Raw genomic sequence first — 6,899 nt, forward strand, 5'->3', positions numbered from 1 at the left:
GAAAGAGAGGTCGTAGAAAGATTTTGTGGTACGCATGAAGTTTGTTTTTAGAATCCTGACTTCCTCTCTGTGCATTTGCACTTTGCTTTCTCTGGGCACATTTTCTCTTTCATCCCTGCTATCTGGCTGACTAAAGTTGCCCTCTAGGGCCCCAATAAAGGCTTCTTCTCCCCTAAAACTCCCACCACTCAAAATGTACCTCTTTATACTTCTTTTCCCTAACTTCCTCATCCTCCTCAAAAGTCGCTTTCTCTCAGGTTAAGTGTTAGAAAAGCAATCTGATTAAACTCATCTATTTCGAGTGCAAATGAAAGATATTCTCCTTCAGGAAATCCTCTAGATGAATATCTGACAGGAACAATATGAGCACTGTGGAGAAAATATCTTTGAGCAGAGAGCCTTTCCTCAAGCACACCTTTTAGCAAGTCCTCATAGAGAATGGGGAAAGGGAGGTCTCACTTGCTCCTGTTGGGAGTAAGAGAAAAAGGAATTGGAAAACCTAGGGTTTTCTCCAAGGACCACAGGGGTAATTATGCAACCAAGTCTTTCCACTTGACGGAGGTAGGGTTGCTCCATGACCCGGATGTTCTCTGAGGCCCTCAGTGCATCAGTGCAACAACTGCAAAGTGTTGGGAATCAGAACACAGTGATAATAGAAAACAGGTGATAGTTTTGCTGAAAGCAAAGTTATTCCATCACTCTGCTCTGGGTGATGACTCTAGCATTGTTTATTAAGGATCGGCTTCAGTAGCTGAAACTTCCAGATCCAAGCTGGAAGCTGATGGAGAAAGAGAACGAAAATACTGGCTGGTTCTTTCATCAATAAGGAAGGAGGTGAGCTCTTGTCTCTTCTCCCAAGAGAAGAGGAGTTCAAAGAACTTCTTGTACTTCCTCCATCCAAAACCACTTCTCAGCCCCCTACCTTTTTCCAGAAAAATATAGCTTCCAAGGCCCTTGAGTAGCAGATTCAAGACCCTTCAAAGAGGCCCTCAGAGAAGTTTTCTGCTCTTCTTCATTTTATTTTTCCCTTTCATGGCTTCGTTGTACAAAATAATTACAATGACCTTTAATTTGTACTACTTACCATTTATGCCTTGTTATCTTGCTGCACAATAATAATTACAACTATCATTAAATATATGTCTAACTTTATTATAGGTGTTATTTGATTGGAATCCTAAACTCTGTTCACAGATACTCATATTTCATAATTCATTGCTCAAATGGTGTAATCATTCACTCACAACTTTAAAAATATTAGGAGAACCATCAATTAAGAGGCCAAGTTCTAGTCTCAACTCTGATTATAATGACCTGTGCGATTTGGGGAAATTCCCTTTGTCTCTTTGGGTCTCAATTTTCTCAAAAATAAAATGAAGTAAATGAACTAGAAAGCTCTCTAATTTATCACCCATCTTTAAAATTCTACAATGTTGTGATCAAATATTGGACCTCCTTAACATTATCAAGGAGACTTTTTAGAACCTTATATACAACCTCAAAAATTATTATAGAAACTACCTATGTTATGCTAGCCTGCCATTCGCTGGGCATCAGATCCGTCCTAGGCACTATCCTAGGCATTTCACAAATATGATCTCATTTAATTTTCTTAACAAATGTACCCTGGCTCTGATTTTAGAGGTAAGAAAACAAGCCCAGGATCCCAAAGTCAGCAAAGCTGGAATTCAGATAACTGGATTCTGATTCCAAAGCCTGTTAAGCCACAGTGTGATGCCTCCAAAATAATTTTGCATAACGTAAATGGGTAAGAGATAGATTTGAATCTGTCCCAAATTTAAAATATGTCTTGGGGTTTGCATGTCTGTGTGTGTGTATGTGTATGTGTGTATAATTTTCCTCCTCCCCCTTCTCCTTTTGCTTCCTCCTTCATATTCACCTAAATTTCCCTATCGATTAATTTTTTTATTATCTGTTTCTTTCTCATAAAATGAAAACTTAGAATGGCTACAAGCATTCCTGTTACTGGAATTAATTGGTTATTGGAGTATCTAGTAAATTCAAATTTACTGATTTATCCTAAAAGTCAAAACTCATACAGAAAATGTCCTATGACGATCTGTAATCTATATACAAAGAGAGAACTCGGCACATCGAGGTACATGGGTTTTAGAACAAGAAAGGTAGAGTTCAAATACCAGCCATCCTGGTGAAAAGCTCTATGACTTGGGGGAGATTACTAAATTTCACTGGTTATGAGTTTACTCATCTGTTAAATAGATGCAGTAATGCCCGCCTCACCAGGTAATAAGGACTAAAGATGCTAATGTAATTGAAGATACCTACAACAGTAAGAATGGATTCTGATTAAGGACTAAATACTGTGCTACATATTTTATTGTATTATCTCATTAATCCTCATAATTATGTATGAACTGAGTCCTGTCATTATCTCCATTTTACAGATAACGAAACTAAGATACAGTGAGATTAAGTAATATACTCAAGTAATGTAGGTGTAGAGTAGCAGGGCCCAGATTTCAATCTATCTTCAGGGCCTAGACTCAAAATAAAATGCCTGAAATAGATGAGAAACTTGATAAAGGTATATTTCTTTCTATAAATGTTTAAAGAGATTTATATTAAGAAACTAGTCGACACGTTATTTGATAAAGTGAGTTTAATTTCTAGCCTTAAAAGTCCTAGATTTTGTAGAGAATATTGTATCAAAATGTTAGAAAATATAAAATGACCTACTTTAAGCAAAGAAGCTTTAAATAAGGTCTGTTTTAAATAGCATGCCCTAAAGTATTCACCACAAAAATTGTCAACCATTTATCAAGTGAGCTATGGGGGGTGGTGGGGAGGGTATCTCACCCACTGATTTGTTCTTCTGACATTTGGTAAATAGACTTTGGCTATTGCCTTTGTCTTTGATATCAAATAATTTAGTCTGAACTTGACCCTTGAGCTTGAACATAATATGAATCAAAATTAGTCACATTTTAGGGAAAAATATTTAGGCTTTCTTTATTAAATTTCTAATTTTTTGTAGTTTGATTAGTATCAAATGATACTAATCCAGGAAAAGAAGGGAAGGAAAGGGAAGGAAAGGGAAGGAAAAGGGAAGGAGGTGGAAGGGGTGGAAGGGAGGGCGGGGAAGAGCTTGAAGCTAAAGCAGAAGGACACAGCCACAAACATCCAAGTCAGTACTAGAACATTTCAAAAATAAATAGAAAAAATAAATACATAAAGACGTCCATAAAATATTCTAAAGATTAAAAACAAATGAAACACTGAGAAAAGAACACCCTGTTCATATACATTAAAATTCAAGCATACATTCTGTAGCTCTGATGAGGACAGAACCAATCTAGTCCTGCAAATGAGGACAGGGAGTAAGTGGTATCATTGGCAATAAAATACATCACTTAGTAGGAATTAGGAAGGGAGTCTGTAGGCTTGTGGATGTGGACATTAGGCAATGTGATGTGATGTCACATCATATGTAGCAGGGCAGAGACGTTCCTTCTAGTTAGAAATCATCAGTTCTGGTCTCTGTTTCAGCCTGGCTATTTAAGTTCTTATGTGGTTTACAGTAAATTATTAAACTCTTTTAATGCATCAGAAATGATAATACAACCACAGTTAAGATATATAGTCCATCTGAAACTCTTAATTTAGAAAAGCAATTTGAAGTATCAGTGACATGATTTTCATTTCTGTTTGACTAAGTTTGTTTTCAAGGTACTTAAGGTGTTTTCAAATATGGTGGATTGCTCCACGTGTGAGGTGAATAAGAAAAGATGTGGATAGATAATTCTTGCTAATGGGTTCTTCTATTGGGTTTATTCTTCATGTTCTAGAAAAAAATGCGTGAAAAATTGTGGAAATATAAAGTCCATTGGTTGCGGGATGAGGGAGCCTGCTAATTAAGAGCAAAATTAAAGTTCTAGGAAATTGCATGGCCTACATTCTCCATTTTGTTTTCTTAACTAAAGTTAGACATTAAAAAATACAAATACTGATTACTCTGGGTTTAATCAGCAGGGTGGAGGAGAAAGCAACTGATCACAATTTTATTTTCATTTAAATCAGTTTGTTAATTGGATTAGAATCCTACTGCTGAAAGGACTATAGAAGATGAGTTTATTTTTAGCTAGGTGCTATAAAATTCTCCAGCGCTTCTTTCAGATTGGAATCAAAAGAAGAGTAAATGTTTTTTAAGGTAACAAAAGGTTAAAGTTTCTTTCACACTGACATCTTTGTTCTAATGAGCAGAGAGTTTGATTCGAAGAAATTCGATCTGTGTTCTCTTCCTTGTTCTACACCATAACTAGCTCTCAAGACTCTGGCTTCTATGAGAGGAAGTGTTACCTTTCTCAGTGTTTATGAATTGTGGTTGAGCTCTTTAGAACATTAAAACATATGCCAAACGCCATATATATTAATTTCAAACCATTTCCCAGCTCACTGTTTTTTTCTATGAATAATGCATAAGAGAATAAAATAAATGTAATTAGCCTTTTATTTCTCCACTGGCAAAAACAAAAATAAAAATGAAAAAACACCTATACCAGCCCTTTCCAACCAGGATAAGTTAAATGGCTGGGAAGTGGTGGGTGATCTATCCTCTAACATTGCAATTCTTGCATTTCTCTTAAGACCCATCTCCTAGTCTGCCTTGTATTGTCATTGTTCCACTTGTCTTTATTCTCCTTTGTTAAGTCTTAAATTCCTCGAAAGCACTTTCTATGCTTATTCCATCTTTGACTACTCCCCAGGGCCAACCTCAGTGTCTTGCAGATAGTGTATACTCAATGCATTCTGCTATCATTTTTTATTTTTACAAAAGGAATTTTACCACTTCATAGATAGGGAAATGGAAAAATAACAAGACTTTGCCAACATCACACAGTTGGGAGAAAATGGCAATTCCCAAGGTTACTTCATGGTCTTTATCATTCTATTAAATGGGACAATAAAATTATTCCCATCATTAAGCTACTTTATCTGAGAAGTCTAGGTGGAAGTTCCCAGATTTGGCTGGCTGCTCTCGCATGATTTCAGACCATTCATTGTAAAGCCACAAACCTCTGAGGTCACTAAAAGCTTTTTTTCGAGTTTCACCATGATTGGCACAGGTAGTTGCCCTCTGTTTACTCAGATTTGCCTCAAAGCACTATGTCGTCAGTTGTCACAAGGTAGGTGGGGCTGGGCTGCTCTAACCAGATTTGGTGGAAGGCTTCCAAAAATGTTCAGGTGATGCAGGAAGTGGCAGGTGACTCACTGTTAGTAGCCTTCATTCTGAGTCATTCTCCACTAAACTCCTCAGGATAGTACTAAGAAAAAGACTAAGCTGAAACATCATGACCCCAGGGAATTTTGAAATAAACTACTTGTGACCATTCTCTAATCTCCAACTCTTCTATGCTGCCTGCCTGGCCATGCCTGCCCCTCAGGCCTCCAGACCTGGTCACCGCCTTTCTGGTCTTCCTCTTACTCAAACTCTCTCTCCTGATACTTCAGGACCAGGTATTAATCTCATAGAAAAGGAGCTCTTACTCTTGATCAAGGCAATCTCTTTCTTTCCAATAAGCATGTTTTCATTTCACTATAACCTTTTAAAGTTAAGGCCTGTTTTCATTCTCTAATCTAAGGGTGACAAGTAGGTTGGATCTCAATGTGTTAATTTCAACTGCCTGGTAGTGTGATCTGGGTTGCTGAGCTGATAGGGATGCTGAGGCCATACGTGGGCTTGTGGGTGAAGAGGGGTTAATAGATAGTTGGTGCTCTGGGCATGGGTATGTCTGCCATGTATTTGTCATCCCTGACTTCACAGGAAGTGCTTTAAATGGTAGGAATCTACAAAGAGGCAGGAGGAAAGGAACTAGGAAAGGACAGTCCAGTGTGACCGTCATATTTAAGGAGATCAGACTCTGTGGTATTCTGCAAATTAGTTAACTTGAGAAACTTCAGACTCCACCGTATGCAAGGTCAGGTTAAGCCAGAAATGCTATCCAGCAAATATAATGTTCTTAGGAGGTTTTAACCCACTTATGTTATCTAAAGCACTGTTGCATTTTTATATTTTTTTTATTGTTTCATTCAAAAGTAAAGGTTGGAACTCTATCTTTGGTCCTAGTTTTAAATTGGCTAATTACTTACCATCTTTTTTTTCTCCGTTGAGTCCCAACTAGACACATTATTCCTAAAAACAATGTTATTTAATGTCATTGCCTAGCTCAACAAACCACTGAGCCAAAAATACTGCAAGAGTTGGTTTACTGTATATTCACAGAAATATAAAATATTTAAGAAACAGATTAATTATTTTCTATACCTGACAGATCTGATATGCTTCCAAACAAGTACAGGAAGCACATTTTCAAAAAAAGACTCATAACTTACATTGACTTCTGTTTAATTACAGAGATGTTAGAGGCATCTCTGACAATGACAGAACCACAGCTACCACCACCAAAGTTTTTGTGGCCACCCATAAGACTTTTGTACTTGTCATTAAAAAGGAGGCTGCTTCAAAGCCTGTCCCTTTGGAGCCTGCCAAAATGACCATTGCCAAAGGATTCAAACCATTACCAGCATCTGGGAGCACCTTGCTTTCACTATCAGAGCTATCACATAGTTACCAAGTCACCTGAATTGCCACCAGTGTAGCCTCTAGAGGAGCCAAGGCCAGCCAAGGCAAATCTAGAAAGTGAAAAAACAAAAGTCCTGGCCTTTTGTTGCCATCCGAAAAAGACTCTAAGCTCTGTGACAGTGGAGACTATGACTTTCTTACTCATTTTTGCATCCCTAATATCTAGCACAGTGTATGATACATAGCTGGCACTCAAGAAATCACTGTTGAGCGTGCAGATGTTGGATGGATGGATGGATGGATGGATGGTTGGATAGATGGATAAATAAATAAATAT

This window comes from Pteropus alecto, unplaced genomic scaffold, assembly GCF_000325575.1.
Source record: "Pteropus alecto unplaced genomic scaffold, ASM32557v1 scaffold76, whole genome shotgun sequence".
NCBI classification, from domain to species: Eukaryota; Metazoa; Chordata; class Mammalia; order Chiroptera; family Pteropodidae; genus Pteropus; species Pteropus alecto.